At 32.1% G+C, this 17187-nt stretch overlaps 1 protein-coding gene across 2 annotated transcripts in view; it reads right to left on the minus strand.

Moving 5' to 3' along the window:
• Positions 1 to 17187, minus strand: part of LOC129810416 (apoptosis-stimulating of p53 protein 2) — a 188766-nt gene that overhangs the window by 147969 nt on the left and 23610 nt on the right. The gene's annotated exons all lie outside the window — the stretch shown is intronic.

Raw genomic sequence — 17187 nt, forward strand, 5'->3', positions numbered from 1 at the left:
ATTTTGTATGCATGACAGAATGCCCAAAAGTACTCCAGAACAGGGCAACTTCAGGAAAAATTTGTCCAGTATTTCAGGTAGTTTCCAAAAAGAAAATTTGAAGCTCGAAGTTCTTGGAAAAGGAATAAGTTTGAATAATTATATTAAATTATTTTTAAAAGTTTTATACACAAAAACATTATTAGACTAAAATTTTATTGCAGAATTTTACTTCTGTACGCATTTTTTTCTCAATGTTGACTTGTACAATTCTCTAAGTAAGAAATTATAGAACAAAAATTCTTATAATCTGCTTATAGCGCTCTTGGTTTCGTCACTGAGACTACTACAAGCAGGGTGTCGCACTTTTAATGGACTTAAGAGCTTCTATAGGAATTTCAACTCAAAAATCTCATTATAAGCTTTATCTCTTTAACGACGAGACATTTTTCGTAGACCGAAAATCAACAATAAAAATAAAACCGTTAAACAAAACTTGTAAAACGTCTTACATCTAACCATCGAAAAGCGAACAGAGTCTAATTTGGTGTATTTTTTTGTCTCTATGAACGATAGGGACAAAAATAGCCCAAAAATTTAAGTAATTTTTCTGACGATGCCAATGACTAATAATTTTCACTCTAACGAAAAATATTATGTTTGAGTATCGTAGTTTATTTTTTCCAAAACGGTTTTGCTTAAAAAAAAACTGGAAGTTTAAAAAATAATTAAAATCAATTTTCAATATATGAGAATTTAAAAGTCGTCATTTTTTAGATTAAAAATTTACTTCAACAAATAGCTGGAGACTTGCAAAAAATATTCTAGATTCCTTCAACCTTTTACTTTGCTAATACGTTTATAAATATATAAGCGTATAAACATAAGAAAAAATTACTTTAGTTAGTGAAGAAAAATTATTTTCTTTATGGAACACCGGTGTTTCAATCGTCCTAAAAGGGTTATAGAAGTGCATTAAGAGATTGGTTGAAAGTCCTAGTTCGATAAATATCACGATAAATATCGATTTTGATAATTTTTATATGCCAGTAAAAGCTTTTTTGGATTACTAAAAGGACTAAAATTTATCTAAATATTCAAAAAAAATATTACATTCACTAATTACTATCTTAAAATCAAGAAGTTCTCAAAATCTTTAAATAAGCAGAGATGTGCGGATTTTCAAATCATTTCAAAAACCTATGGACTTACAATGATACAATTTACATTATATCTACAAAAAATTCTCAAGCTAACTTGCATAATAAGGCTCAGTTCCTTTTTAAAATAGGGGAAAAATTGATGGAAAAGCGTCCCAGATTTGCGTAATGCTCGCACTCGTGACTTAGGGCCTTGACAGACATGAGTATTAGCCGAGAGACGGCTTAGCGTAATTATATTCGAAATACTGGTTACATTTCATTTCCATCATTTTCCACTAAGTCGTCTCTCGGCTTAAGTCGCAAGTGTGTCTATAGGGAATTAGACGCTATACCTCAAAAGTATTTTTGCATCATTCATCATTTCCCTACTCAAAAACGATTTATTGAACCGACTGAATCACTCAAAAGATCGCCCAATATAGCTTAGAACAATTGATTTTTTAATAAAAAATACTTATCGGTTGTGAATCGGTTATAAGTGGTTCATTACCGGTTTAGTCTTGTCAGAAATTATAAGACCTTTCCAACGAGCTTAAACTTAAACATTATGCCATTTGGTTGGCATCTCTAGGATCTTTTACACCTTTGACCTTGAAAACCCGATATTAGGAATGATTCAACAATTATTTCAATTATGCTGCACCAACAGATAATTACAATAATTCTAAAACTGCTAAAAAACAAAATAATTCTAAAAAGCTTAATTTCAATGCAGTTAATTCAGAACTTAAATAATAAGCTATACAAATTATTTATATTAATTACAAATTGGGAAACAGATTTAGAGAATGTCATACCCCTAGCTTAAATATCGTGAATGTTTTAGACCAATCTGCGCAAAGGTGGAGGAAAATTTTTCGAAAAATGATGTTGTCCTTTTCTGAAACTAACCAAAACTTCCCTAAAGTACTAGATATCTGGATTGTAAATTCCAAAAGATATATTTACTATCAACAGATTTGGTCGATTTAATTTATTTGAAAAGTTTGAAAATTTTTGACGAGTCTGATGGATTAGTCAAAACGCTTGTAATAAATCTTATTTTCTTTTTTTCTTTTTCTCAGAGTAATAATGGTTTAAAACCACTTAGGGCTACACTTAGGACACTTTCCACTATGGAATGGAACTGTCGATCTGTGTCGATTCTATAGGATTTTTAGGATATTTAGTATATGATTTATGTACATTTTAAATAATGTATCAGTATACTGCCAAAAACAGACTCAAGTTCGAGCTTTCAGCGAATTTTCTCTGCACATTCTTTTTACCCATGTTAATATGCTTATAGTAGTTGTATGTAATATGAGTCTCTGGTTCTTGTGTAAACTTTATACTACGATTGATGAAGATGGAAGAAAATCCCAAAATCATTAATCATATTCCACGAATCTAAGCCCAGTATAATTAAAGTTGTTAATATGTAACCTTCCCCAAAATGTTTTTTAATGACACAAATAATTTGGTAAACATTTGAATGTCTTTCACAGTTCATCAATTTTCGTAATATATGCCTTGTCTCTTGTACGTCAACCTGTAAAGTGTTCAGAAATTTACAATAAGCATAAACAGACAAGATAATTATGCCAGTGGGAACTTAGCCATAGAGGATTTTGCAATAACATTTAATTTATAGGGATAAAAAATTACTTCCAAATCCATGTCAACAATTGCTGCATCGTCATAAATGGGCACATGCCTTGTTAACTTACTACTGCTCATGTGGGCTCATTAAAAGTTTTCGCTAAAGCGCAACTGATTTACAAATTGTTTGCCTCGTTCGGAAAGTGCCATCAGTAAAAAATTACAACAAGAAAAAGGTGCATCCAAGAGGCAAAAACAGAGGGAGGGGGACCACCAGAACGGCCAGAAATGAACCAAAAGACCCATAAACTTTTAATCGGTTTTCTCACATTTCCCACTCACTCTCTGGGTAAATTTACTGGCAAAACACTGAGAATGTGTGTATTGGACGCGCCAAAAAAGAGCTCTCATTGACCGGAAAAGGCAGTCAATTGAATGATTTTCTGATATATGAGAGAGGTTCTTGGCAAATGATTCAATAATTACCAAATAGAGTCAATGGTGGCAAAAAACATGGAGAAGAAACACCAAAAAAGTTTATCTGTTACGCAATATCATTGACTTCTTTCGTCTTTTGCTCAATCTGTGCCTTTTTTTTCGTAGCGGCAAAATCACACTGATAATTGCTCAATTATCTCGACAATAAGTGAACCAACAAGGAGGACCACCTGATGAATCATACACGGAGGGTCAGAGGTGAGAGCTGATTCGGCTGCAGAACCAATCAACTGAGCCGCAATTTGGGAAGATGAAAATTATAGATTCGAGTTTTTTTATCAGAAAGATTTTCTGATTTTCTCATTCAAGTTAATGCACCCATATAAAATTATATAAATCGTCGCCTTCCATCAGAAAGTCTTATGTAATAATACAGCTAGATTATACGAGACTTGCTGATTGAGACGACTAAATTTTAAGCATTACAAAAAGAATAAATTGAACCTTTCCACAGTGCAGTAATGATACATTTATTAAGACGTGCGTTATTTACTCCAATTTAATTTTAATTGTGGAATTGCACAACAAATTGATGAAAAATTTTGCAAACTCTACTTGAATATTCCAACAAACTTTTACTTTTATTTCCTCATATGGTGTTTTGTTATTTCAATTGAACTCTTTCATACATTAGTCTACAAAAGATTATAAATAAGAAACAGAAAAAATAGCCCACTGAAAATTCATCAAAATGAAAGTTGAATTCTTCATAATAAATTTAATAAATTTCCTCGAAAAAAGTATTTCAACAATTTCCTTTTTCATATTATTTCAAAGAAAAGAAAACGATAAATTTCCTAAATCAAGAACCCTGTGGCTGTAAATGCATTTGATTTGGATATCAATTTGAAGAGAAGAAACCTCACCACATTTTTGAGTATAAAAGCTCCTCTCTTCTTAATCAAATATTCTGGTAATTCATTAAAAGACCATCTTGGATTTTAATGCGTTATTCATTGTAAATTAATTCAGGTTAAGATAAATAAATCTCAGACCGCCACTCAAAAAGCCAAACACTCCATGCTGCCGCTCAGAAACTATCTACTGACTTCCATTTTAAGGTGTTTTTTCATTGGTATAGTGAAATAGTAAATGTTGTGAAAATTACACTATTCTCCATCTATTTGTTACTAGAATTAGGGGAAACTGGGGTACCACCAAACACTTTTGAAATATGCGATTTTGACTGAATTTCCTAAGAAAACTGTGAATTTTAGAAAAATGTTGCTTACCCCATGTTATAGTCTTAGGTATAGGCTGCATATTAATGTATACAAGGATGATGTGAAGCACTTCAATTATCCGTAAAAAGGAAAATTGTATCACCATGCATTTTTCGCTTTTTTCCAACCACCCGGGGTACCAATAAACACTTTCTGGGGCACCAAAAAACACCTGTTTTTCTCACCCATTGAAGTTATTTTGGGCATTCACCACAACTCTTAATTGTAAAGAAGGTATTGAAAATGTAAATAATTCTCAAAAAAGCACTGCAAAATTTAGAATGAGTGACCAAAATAGCAAAAAACTAAAGCACTGCACACCGAACATATTTTTCAATGGATTTTTCATCATTTTGTCAACATTCGACTTCTGACTGTAAAGCAGCGCCACTAAAATCGTGGCAAACACTATACCTAAAGTTCAAATTTTGCACGCTCTTCTGATTATTTGCAATAAAATCGAGAAATCATTCGTCAATCCTTGATTAAAATCATTTAAGAATCATTAAGAATCATTTAATGCAAAATTGGGTTCTTGAAACTATATTTTTCCTGAGTCTTGAATGAAAATCCCATGAATGGATATAAATGTCAGAAATTGAACAAAGAGGGAGATGAAGAGTAAGAAAGATAAGAGGAAAAATTTTGCCATTCAAGCTACGCTCGCGACATCTGAAATTGTGAGAAATTTGCCTGTTTGTTGGTGCCCCAAACTCTGTTTTGTGATGGATTTTATATTCTTTTAAAAAAATGTGAACATTTATTTCTTTAGTAGATACATAAATATTATCCCAAAACATGTAGGAAAGTACTGGTGTAGTGAAATTTGATGTAACTTATTTCAGTTTTATTTTCCAGGTAGATATATAAATGACTAAAATTATGAAAATCTCACAATTTTGCGAAAAAAGATTCTTATTTCTAAACTACTTGAACTATGTGGATCATTCTTTCTCTGGACAAGGACCCCTATAGTATCTATGATTTCATGTAAGTCTCATTCTCTGAAATCTTATACCTATTTAAAAAATCGCAGTGTTTGGTGGTACCCCTGTTTGGTGGTGCCCCAGTTTCCCCTATATTACTTATCTCTATCCTTCAAATTACTTGTACTTGAATCAAGAAGCTAAAAAATCTCTTTGTATATAAAGATTTAAGTATCAAAAGATGTAAGAGAAAGTGGGGTAATTTAAGGCAAGTTTTTTTAAGACTGATTGACTAAATATTTATGGTGTATATTCAAGCTTACTAAGTCTAGATAGTTCCTTTCAATATTCTAAAATCCTATATGTTCAAAAGTTGTGCATTGCTTGAAATCGCCCCACTTGCCCTACCTAAAACACAGGATAATTTTCAGGAATAAACCCTAAAAAATTAAATTTTGACAATAATTTTGGATATCTGCTCTGGAAATACTTAGAATCGGCTTTTGAAATTTCTGCGGTATATTTTCAGATAGTTGGTCTATCAATTTAAACAATAAAAATATAAACCACTTTTAACCTTGTAATTCAGGCTTCCCCCTTAAAGGAGTTTAACTATTTACCTTGAAAATCAGTTAGTTAAGGAATTAATAGTTATCATTAACGCATATGAACGAAATATCAAAATGTCACTGTATTATAGGCGATAGTAGGAATGGAATTAAAAAACATCTATATACAAAAGATCAATTTACAGGGGGAAAATTATGCAATAGGGGAGACTGGGGCAAAAAGTCACAAAACGGATATATTTTTTTTAACCTACTCGAGTGCTTCAAAACTTTTTAATTAGCGCAGTTTTATAGGAAATTTACCGCTCTACAACTTTGTGAAAGTAATTTTCCTCTATTTTGTAAGGAAATACGTTTATCGAGCCAATTTCTAAAAGGTAATTTTCTGACTATTCTCAAAAATCCTGGGGCAAATATTATCAGACATTAGGTATTATCATATTTTGATTCGCTTCATTACGGGCTTCCGTAAATTTGAAAAAATACCTAGAGGACCTATTTTCATAGAAAATTTATTCATCTACACCGTCTACACCTTTGTAAAACACCTTTTTCTCTGCGAGAAAAGTGAGAAAACGAGAAAAGCGCTTTTCAAGCTATTTTACAAAAAACACACAAAAGGCTGCAAATCGTTTGACCAATGCAAACAACAAGCAGCGAGACATGATAATGACGATTCTTTTTCCGTGGGACATCAGAAATTGCTTCGCTTCTTGTAACTTTTTGCTCTATTCTCTTTTTCTCTGGAGAAAAGAACTTCTGTGAAATTCTAAAATATATAGCGGATTCGTATTCAAGAAATCCAAATTATTTAGAAAATATTCATCAGTGTATCAATTTTGGAAAATAAGTAGGTAATTATTGTTATCTTCTCCGAGGAAAATATTTCAAAAATAGGGCTAAAAATTTCGATATTTTTTATTTTCTAAATTTCTTGTTCGAATTCTAAGAAACTTACGACACTGAAGAAAGTCTATGGAGGCTATCTATAGAAAAAAATTTGAGCCGCTATCTTTTTTACCTTGGAAGATATTGAATTTTGAATTTTTTCGATTTGTGACTTTTTGCCCCAGTGTCCCTTAGAGAATCTATTTGGATAGATTATATTACCTATCGAAAATTAATATTTGTGGTCTAAATCTCTCTTTCAATTCAAGTAATAAAATACAAGGATTGTATACAACCCGGTAATTTTTTTAAATTTTTTTCTTTAGAAAAGCTAATGAAAAATTCAAATTCAATCAGTATTCAAGAAAAAAGTAAAAAAAACAACTGGGTTAGAATAGCCTAATTCAAAACCTGCTCCACATGAGTTTTTTTTTTATTAAAACGTATTAATTTGTATTGCAATTTGTAGTGGATTTTAGATAATGTCTAAAGCGTAAACAATCAAGTAAGAGAATTAGTATAACATAAATAATAAAAATTTAGTAAGGAAAGGCTTTCAAGCTTCTCACATACTAATTAATGCTGAAACTCAAAGAAAGAGCCGTTGTACAATCCGCTTTTTTCTATCTTGTCACCGCTCTGAAGCCTAAACGATAAAAGATATCAATTTCTGATCTTCGGTGACCCCCAATAAAAAAAAAAACATTATCTTCAGGCTTTGGACTTTCACTTTGGAGGGCTCAATTTTTAACCGTAAAGATTACAAGGATATTCGTTGGTTTGCTTTTTAACACGATTACTCTTCTAAAGTTACTCAAATATCTATCTCAGTAAAACGCGTAATCTGAAAATGTGTAATTTAAATTTGATGTAATAATAAACTGTGATTGATTACACAGTTGTGTATATTTTGTTACATGTTTCGTGTAAAATTACACGATTTCCAGACAAAATGTGTACAAATTACACAAATGTGTATCAGTACACCCGATTACATGTTTATGTACTTACAATGAAAATTATGGTAAAGTTGCCAGGATTTTTTTTACTTTTCATAGATGGGATATTTGCCTAATAATCTGTGGTATTTGTTGCAAAACACGCACCGCTGCGTAGTCATTTACCACAAATGTAGATATTATCTCTAACATACAATTTTTTCCCAAAGCATTTTAAAATTTTTTAAAGTTAAATCCTAATGCTTCTTAAAATATTTTAAAAATCCTATAAAGATTTATAGGCATTCTACGAATAATTCAAAAATAAACAATATAAATAAGCAGAATACTTTAGGCTTTAAAAGTCCACCTCCGCTACCCTAATCTGAGATTTTCAAGAGGCATAGATTTTATATTATTTCGTGGGGCACTTACGAAAATAGACAGAAAACAAGCGATAAAGCAGGAAATAAATAAAATATATATTGGTGTTAAAAAGTAAGCAACTCTGTGTGTGGGAATTTTTGGATAAAAAAGCAATTTGTAATGAATAGTAAATTTTCAAATGGGAAGTCATTAGAGGAATTATTCTGAAGCACACAAAGTGTGGTAAAGAATTCATGGTCTTTTTTTTTCCAACACTCACTTCTTTCATCTCATGAAGAAGGTCAAAAGAATACAAAATTACGGCTAGTGGTATTCAATAGGGATCATCCTATATACATATGTGTATATTAAGAGGAATTTCATTCTTGACGCACTTTTTATATCGAGATTTTTTTGCAAATCCACAATAGTTGAGAAGAGTGTCAAGAAGCTGCTGCGAAGATCGCGATCTTATCCTGAAAATGTTGATTTCCCATTGCATGGACAAGAAATGACGGAGATTCTATGTGGAGAGAGAGAAAGAATTGAAGATAGATATAGAAACAGCTGCAGAATGGTTTAAATTGCCTGAGAGAAGTTCTTCTTGGAGGAAATTCTATTGATCCATGATAGACGCTCTTTTGTGGGCTTAACGGTATAACCTCAGTGTGTCTACTAAGCCACGGTAGTTTGGAAGATTTTCTGAATTAGATTTCATCAAGTAAACTTTCCTCCCAAACCAGCTTACCGGTCTTTCAAGTGAGAAATCCCATGCGAAATCATAATATTTGACGAACTTCCATATGAACAATTTGTGGAGATTTCCTGTGAGATCTTCACTCATCTTGGGGAGTCTTCAATCGCCACACGATCATCCTTCGAGTTTCTTGCTTTGTCGCCACTTTCGTACCCAAGGAATTTCGATTTGATTTTTTTCTTCTTACTTCTTTTTCACATAATCTTCAAGGTCTCCTCTCTTTTTCTCCATCATCTTGCCCTTCCACACCAGCATCTTCAGCTACATCTTCAAAGCTTTTGATCACTGTGTGTTTCTTGAATTCTGACTCTCAATGATTTTTTTTGTCGTAATTTCTTTTCAAAGCTGGTACACAAGTGTCTGGATGGGGATTTGTTAAAAGGGCAACTCTCGCTCTCTGTACCATTTTCATACATGGCTTCGGTGTTTTTTTTGTGAAGAAATCACCAAATGCCACAGTGAAGATTGCAAAAAAAAATATCGGCAAGAATCCAAAAGTCAACATTGATCAGGTCTTCAAAATGAAAAAGTTTTGTGGTTTCGGCACTTCTTCACCTTTACCATCCTTCTTCTTCCCCTCACTCCTGTTCATCCTAACCCTTTGACCGCAAAAGCTCAACGTACAATTCACTAACTTTAATTGAGGCTGTGCAATCATCAAGTAATTTCTATGGATCTCTCAGCAATGTCGTTCATAACATCATCAAAGAGAGACTTTTGCCGCCGCACTAAAATGCACAGAGAGAGTGAGATTAAATTAAAATGATGATGACGAGGCTTCTTTGCCATCAGTGGAATCTTGAGTAAGATCACTCAAATGGGATGGAGATCAGTAGAAGGAATCATTTTTCGCCTTTTCCATCTTCCGCACAATTCTAGAGCGCTCAATTAGCTCTCCAATGATCCCCAGAAGATCACATTCAGATAACGCTGAGTGGTGATCTGGGGTCTCCATAGACTAAGATTTGTGTATATACAACATTTTGAGAAATCACAGTTCTTAATGCATCAAATTATTGGGATAGTTTACCAAGTCAATTGGGAATCGTGATTGTAAGTAGAAACTTTCAATTAAACAATGATTTATTGTATTTTATGAGACACATCGCTTTTTTTTTCAAACCAGGAACCTTGCCATAAACCTCGATCATGAAAAACTTTTTTGCGGATTTTGCGCGATAGGGTATTTGTCCATATAACCTCCATGGAGGTCAATGGAAAATTTTTGCGTGTGAAAAGAATGAAAAAAGATGTATATAATTCTTGTATAGCACTTTTTAGACATTTGGTTGGGAAAATGTGCAAAATTCTCACATTCCCAACATGACTTCACAACAAACCATGAAGCAAAGATAATTTATTAGTTATTGAAAGAGTGAAAATTATTTTTAATTTGTGCACAAGAAATATATATATATTTTTTTTTAATATGTTGGATCTTTTCATAAACACTCAGTTAAATTCCGTGAATTTTTTTTCTGACAGATGCTAACATAATGGGATTTTTGTTTCTTATTCTTTAGCTGGAACTACTCAATTCTCACTCAATAACCATTTTCCATTGACTCAACATCTACAAGATCACTATTCGAGAAAGATATTCACAATATTCTTCAAAATTTTATGAATTATTCATCCATCTTGAACGAAAACTCGTAATTGACTTAACCTTGAAGGATGTTTTTCTCCCAATGAATTCTTCCACCTGGAATAGATTCTTTCGAAGAAGGAAAAAGATCTGAGACAAAAAAACTACGTTAATTGCTTGTAAGATAGTGAAAAATTCCACTGGTCACACTTTTAAGCCCCACCATTCATACACTCAGAGGAATTTAAGGATAAAGTATACCAGGGTAAATAGATATTTATTTACAGTAAAATAGAACTGGTGAGATACATTCTTACACTGCGAAAAAAACAGGGGTCCGATTAACTTTTTTTCCTCATAACTTCAACACTTTTTAGGTGTAAAAATATGTCAACATTTTTTAATGTTAATTTTACACCTTTTTAAAGGTAAAATTAACATGAAGAAGGGTAACTTTAACCCCTATTCATTACTGTGACATTGTATCATAAAAATTCCGTCTAGAGGGGTTTACTATATTTGACTTAGAAAAATACAACGGAAGATGGGATTTTTAAAATACTCAACTCATACTTATTGTTATTTTTGCTGCTCGAACACAGAGTAAGCAGTATACATCTTTCCTCGATTTTAAGTTATTTCGACACTTTACTCTTCAAGGGGTCCAATTTTAATAGAATTTTGTAAATCTGAGGTTTTGAGTTTTTTGTCGTCACACTCTTTGTCCGCCTGTCCGTCCGATTCTCGGCAGCTCTAGAGGCTAAACGGTTTAAGATAGAAACTCTGGACTTTCGGCGGACCCCCTTTCCATAAGTCGACTCTGTGACCATTAATATGACTGATTAATGAATCAGTTCAAATCGGTTAAGAACCGATAAACTTTGAATAATGTGAAAGTACTTTTGAGGTATAGCATATCTCTAATTAACGAGTTCGAAGAATTCGCAGAGCATAGGACGCTTTGTCATCCCTTTTTGCCGAGTTTCCTTAAATATGTTTTTTTTATTGTTCTTCTATATAAGTGTGAAGAGAATATTATTAGTCAAAATTTTTTTTTCAAGAATTCAAATAAACATGTTTTATATTAAAGATCAATGCTAGTGACTATAAAAACAATTTTCTATAAAAGCGAAATAGGGTGAAAGGAACACCTCTTCGACAGGGAACCCCTATAGGCACTTTTGTGAAAATCTGGAAATTTATTTAATATATCTAATAAAATGTAAGTAATATGACGTTTTCTCATTAATCTACGTTTTCCGATAAGGATAAATATTCAAATTTTGAATTCTAAATGGTACAGAGTAAGGTGTCAATAGGTACTGATACCAGTTCTTAAAAGCGTCAATAGGTGTTCCTTCCACCCTGCTCAAATATATCATTTCTCACTAGTCCCATAAAAACTGACATAAAATTGATAACATTTTCTCTAAAGTATGAATCATCATGTATGATAAACCGATAAAAAGAATTCACAAAATTTCTAAGCCAAATTAAAAAATGATCTAAACGAATTCTAAGAGTTTGAATATCGCATTAATATAATCAATACAAGCCTGATTAAAAATATATGAAACCCTGGTGCAAAAGCGCTGTTTTCTTTTAACAAAAATCTTTCCTATACACCTTAATATAGATAATTTAATACAAATCTTTTCGTATTATACCCAATACCTTCAGACACACTTACTACGAATGGTAACTCTTGCTAAGTTTCTGGAGGAAAAACCATGTATCAGACATAGAATTTGTGTTGAAAGGATCCAAATCGTCCGGAACTAATGCATAAATTTTGAAAAAATAAGTTCGTCAAACCCTAGGGTTCACTATGCCCTATTATAATACATATATATAGCACTAACAAAATTTTATTCGAGTGCCGCTTCCGTGGTATTCTTCCAAGGTCACTAGGAGAAAATATCACAATAAATTTATATCTAGCGATATATAGGGCATATTTCACATATCTCAATGTCTTTCATTCTTCAATTTTACATCAAATAAATACGAAATTTAAACCAGCTATGCTGAAATACTTTCCTAAATCTATTCCTAGATTATATTCCCGGAATGATAGTTAATAAAAAATTAAAAGATACGAAAAAATATTGATTATTTTTACCAGCCTAATAAAACTACAAGGTCAGATTATAAATTATTCGACAAAATATTAGCGATATAGGGAAAAGCTTTGAGGTTTCGTACACACTCGGGTTTTAAAAAATTAATATTTTTCGAGTTTTCTTTAAGGAACCTAACATATTGTTTTTTAAGAAGTATGTGGCTTAAGACTGGCATTTAAAATATATTTCCATATATAGGTCAGATTATTTAAAATAATATGGAAAAAATATGAAGTTTTTGAGGGCAGAAGGTGTGCGAAGCATGAAACCTTCCCCTATGTTAATTTTCTTATACAAAGCAAAGATTGTCAATCCTGTAACTCGTAGAATCAATTGCAGTGAAGCTCACTTAATGGATCATTAGATTTTTAATCACCAGAAAAATTTTAGCAACAAGTCTAGCGACCTCAAGGAGACTCGAACCCGGTACACTTGCATAACAGAAGTATTCTACCGATTCTACTACCCAATGAAAGTTCATCAAGTTCAAAATATGACAAGGTTTAAATCAAACCTTAGCGTTCTGAACATATTCATTTCTCTGAGTACATTGAATCTGTGGTAGAGTGGGGAACAAGGACTGACAGGGCTAAGAAACATTTTTCCATTCTCTTCTTTGATCCTCATTTTGTTCAACATGTGATCATTGTGTGGAACGTGATTTTTTTCCATGGCGATCACTACTAAATTACGCTGGGATGTAAAGCAAATAACTTACGTGATTGAGTTAATTAAAGTGTTGATTTTTTTATCGTACTAAAAGAACAAATAAAATAATGTATGCAAGGGACAAAATCCCTGCCACTCACCAATGTCATGTTAAGAAAATATTCCACACAGCACAAAACATGAGTGTTTCACCATGCAAAATTGTTTTGAAGAAGCAAAAGAAGCAACAAAAAAACATTTAAAAAATGTGCTGAGTATTGTTGGAAGGTATTTGAATAGGAGGGCGATTGTGAGTGGTTCTCTTAGGAGTACCAGCTCCAGAGCTAGCGCGCTATCTCAGTGGAATTCTCCTCCAAGTAGCGTGGATTTCGGTTTTTTTTTCTTCATTTATATATATATAATATATTTATTGATGTACTGAGCCACTAGGGCCATTTTGTACATTTTTATGTTTACATAAATTGATCTGATCAAATTTCAATTAAAGATAATGGGTATTTCGCGAGATTAAACTTAAATTTCATTGTACAGATTAATTTTTTTCAGAAATTCAATAATTTTGAGTTCAGAAGCATAGTCTTCTTTTAAAATATTTCTTAAATTTTGATTTTGGAAAATACTTGACCTTACATCATCATATAAGTTACATTCTTTCAATATGTGTTCAATGGAAAGTGAAACTCCACAAAATTCACAAATAGGAAAATTATCTTTTGTCATTAAAAACTTATGAGTAAGTCGACTATGGCCTATTCTAATTCTGTTTAAAATAATTTCATTTTGCCTACTATGAGAGTTCGAATAGATAAAACCAAAAGGATCAATTTTACTCTTTTTTAATTTATTACTAGGTGATATATTTGCCCACAATAGATTTCTTTTTTCCAAGATTTTTGATTTAATGTGATTTTTTTGATCGTGAAACGTAATTGATAAGTCATCAACTAATTCTCGTGTAGCACCTTCGGCAGCAGCTCTATCGGCACGACAGTTTCCGTAGATCCCAGAGTGGCCTGGTACCCACATTAACTTTAAGTGCGGATAATTTTCCATTATAGAGTTTCTAATATCAGATACAATAGGATTTTTATTATTTAAATTTAAAATTGCTGAAAGGGTTGATTTACTATCAGTACATATCAATCTCTTCTCATTAACTGAAAAAGGAAAATGACAAACAGTTTGGATTGCTTTAGCTTCAGCGCTAAATACTGAACATTGATCGGATAACTTTAAAGAAGACACCGAACTATCAGGATGGAAAATCCCTAACCCTACACCTTGTTGGGATTTAGAACCATCCGTAAAGTATATTGACCAAGATGAATAACGTGTATTACAAATTTCTGAAAAAATATTTTTAAAAACTACAGGAGAAGTATTTTCTTTAATATGGGCAGAGAGAGTTAAATCAATACTATCTAAATTAAAGGTCCATAATGGATGATTTGGAATATAGTTTTGAATAATCGGAGAATCTACTACGTTGAGGTCATTAGCTTGTAGTGTAGCTCTTGAAGTATAGGGCAAAGATCTTTTCGAAGAATTATTAGAATTAAAATTAAACTGATGAATAGGAATATTTGGCACAGATTTAGCTCTATAAAAATAATTAATGGATGTGTATGATATTCTTTGTTCTATAGAAGGAAATCCAGATGCAGCATAAATACTTTCCACAGGTGAGGATCTAAAGGCGCCAAGTGCTGCTCGAAGAGCGGAATTGTAGACAGGTTCTATAATTTTAAATCTGCTAGGGATAGCAGAACCATAAGCAACACATCCATAGTCAATTCTACTCAAAATAAGAGCAGATACAATTCTTAAAATTTGAAGCTGTCTTGCACCCCAGTGAGTGTTACTTACAATTTGAATCACCTTTAAGGACTTAGATAATTTTATCCGTAAATCAGTTAAGTGAGGAGTCCATGTTAATTTCTTATCAAAAATAATGCCCAATATCTTCGTCTCGGATACAAGCCTAATTGGAATGTTATATAAGAAAAATGTAGGTGGGCTGCAATTACGTTTAGAGCAAAAGTGTATAAATTCTGTTTTCTCTACTGAAAATTCCATGCCATGGGAATTACCCCAACACTGTATTTTAGAAATTGCGTTTTGAATATTACTTTGTAAGATCTCATCATTTTTATCTGAAGACAAAATAATTAAATCATCTGCATATAAAAGAAATTCAATACCAGGACACTCATTAAGAACATCAGTTAAGCTATTGATAGCAATTAGAAAAAGAGGGACGCTTAAGACAGATCCTTGTGGAACGCCATTTACTTGAGGATAAACAGCAGAAGAATTCTGTCCGATCAGAACTTGAAAGCATCGTTTTTCAAGAAATTTTTTTATAAATTCGAGAATATTCCCATTTAAACCCCATTGTATTAATTGATGAATAATAATAATTTTCCACGTTTTCTCGTAAGCCTTTTTAATATCAAAGGAAACACAATGAGTATGTTGATTTTTAAGTCTATTTTCTGTTATATAAGATTGAATAAAGGCAATATTATCGTTAGTAGATCTACTATTTCTGAAACCTGACTGTCTTGGTGAAATAAAATTATTAGTCTCAAGCCACCAATTGAGACGTTTAGCAATAATTTTTTCTAAAACTTTACTATGACAATTTGTTAAAGAAATCGGACGATAACTACTTGGAGAAGACGGGTCTTTGGATGGTTTTAAAATTGGAACAACATTTGCAGATCTCCAACAATCAGGGTAGATCCTTTCAGATAGAATACGGTTAAATAAATCCAAGAGAGATTTCTTAGTTTCAAACGAATAATTTTTAATCATATTATAAGTTATGCCGTCTGGTCCAGGGGATTTACCTTTCAAACTATTTAGAACAGAAGACATCTCAAGAAAAGAAATTGGAAAATTCATTTCTTCAGGGCAAGACGAAAGTGGTATTGGAGGATTAGAATTTTCTAAATCTAATTTTACTTGAAGAAGATTTGAGTTATCAAATGAATCATTGGAATTTTGACTAAATTCGTTGGCAAGAATGTCACTGATTGAAGAAGGGTCAGTAATAAAGGTATCATTAATTTTAAGCTGTTTAATGTCTGGGGATTTAAATTTTCCCTCTATTTTCCGAATTTTATCAAAAACATCCTTCGAGGTGGTAGTATTAGAAATGTTTGAAACATAGTCTTCCCACGATTGTTTTTTGTATTTCAAAGCAAGAGATTTAAAATGTTTTCGCTTGACATTAAAATCATTAAAATTTTCATCCGTCATTAGTCTTTTATATTTTTTTAAAGCCGTCTTAGATGCCTTTAAAGCTATCTCAAGCTCATTGTTCCACCAAGGTACAATGCGTTTTTTTGGTTTCGCTTTTGTTTTAGGAATATTAGAATTAGCAGATTCAATAACTGTAGAAGTAAAAGTATTTACTGCGGAATTGACGTCTAAATTTTGTAAAGAAGGCATATTACTTTCAATTTGATTTGAAAAATTAGTCCAATTCGCCAAATATTCCTTCCATCTAGGTCGTCTATTTAAGTCAGGATTATTATCTATACATTCAATATAAATAGGAAAATGGTCACTGCTGAGACTATCATCGCTTACTCTCCAAGTAAGGAGAGTAAATAGTCTGGGACTACATATAGAAAGGTCTATTGTAGAAAAAGACTTGTATCCAGGATGTAGATGTGTAGGGGATCCTGTATTTAAGCAAACTAAATTATTGTTTAATAAAAATGTTTCAACTTTGCGACCTCTTGAATCAATATGATTGGAACCCCAAATAGGGTTGTGGGAGTTAAAATCACCCAGTATTAAAAAGGGCTCAGGAAGTTGGGAAATTAATTCATCCAAATCAGAAATTTCAAAGTTTTGAGAAGGACTGATATAAATCGAACAAATGCAAAGACCGGATAAAATAGAAGTT

Source organism: Phlebotomus papatasi, chromosome 1, assembly GCF_024763615.1.
Source record: "Phlebotomus papatasi isolate M1 chromosome 1, Ppap_2.1, whole genome shotgun sequence".
NCBI classification, from domain to species: Eukaryota; Metazoa; Arthropoda; class Insecta; order Diptera; family Psychodidae; genus Phlebotomus; species Phlebotomus papatasi.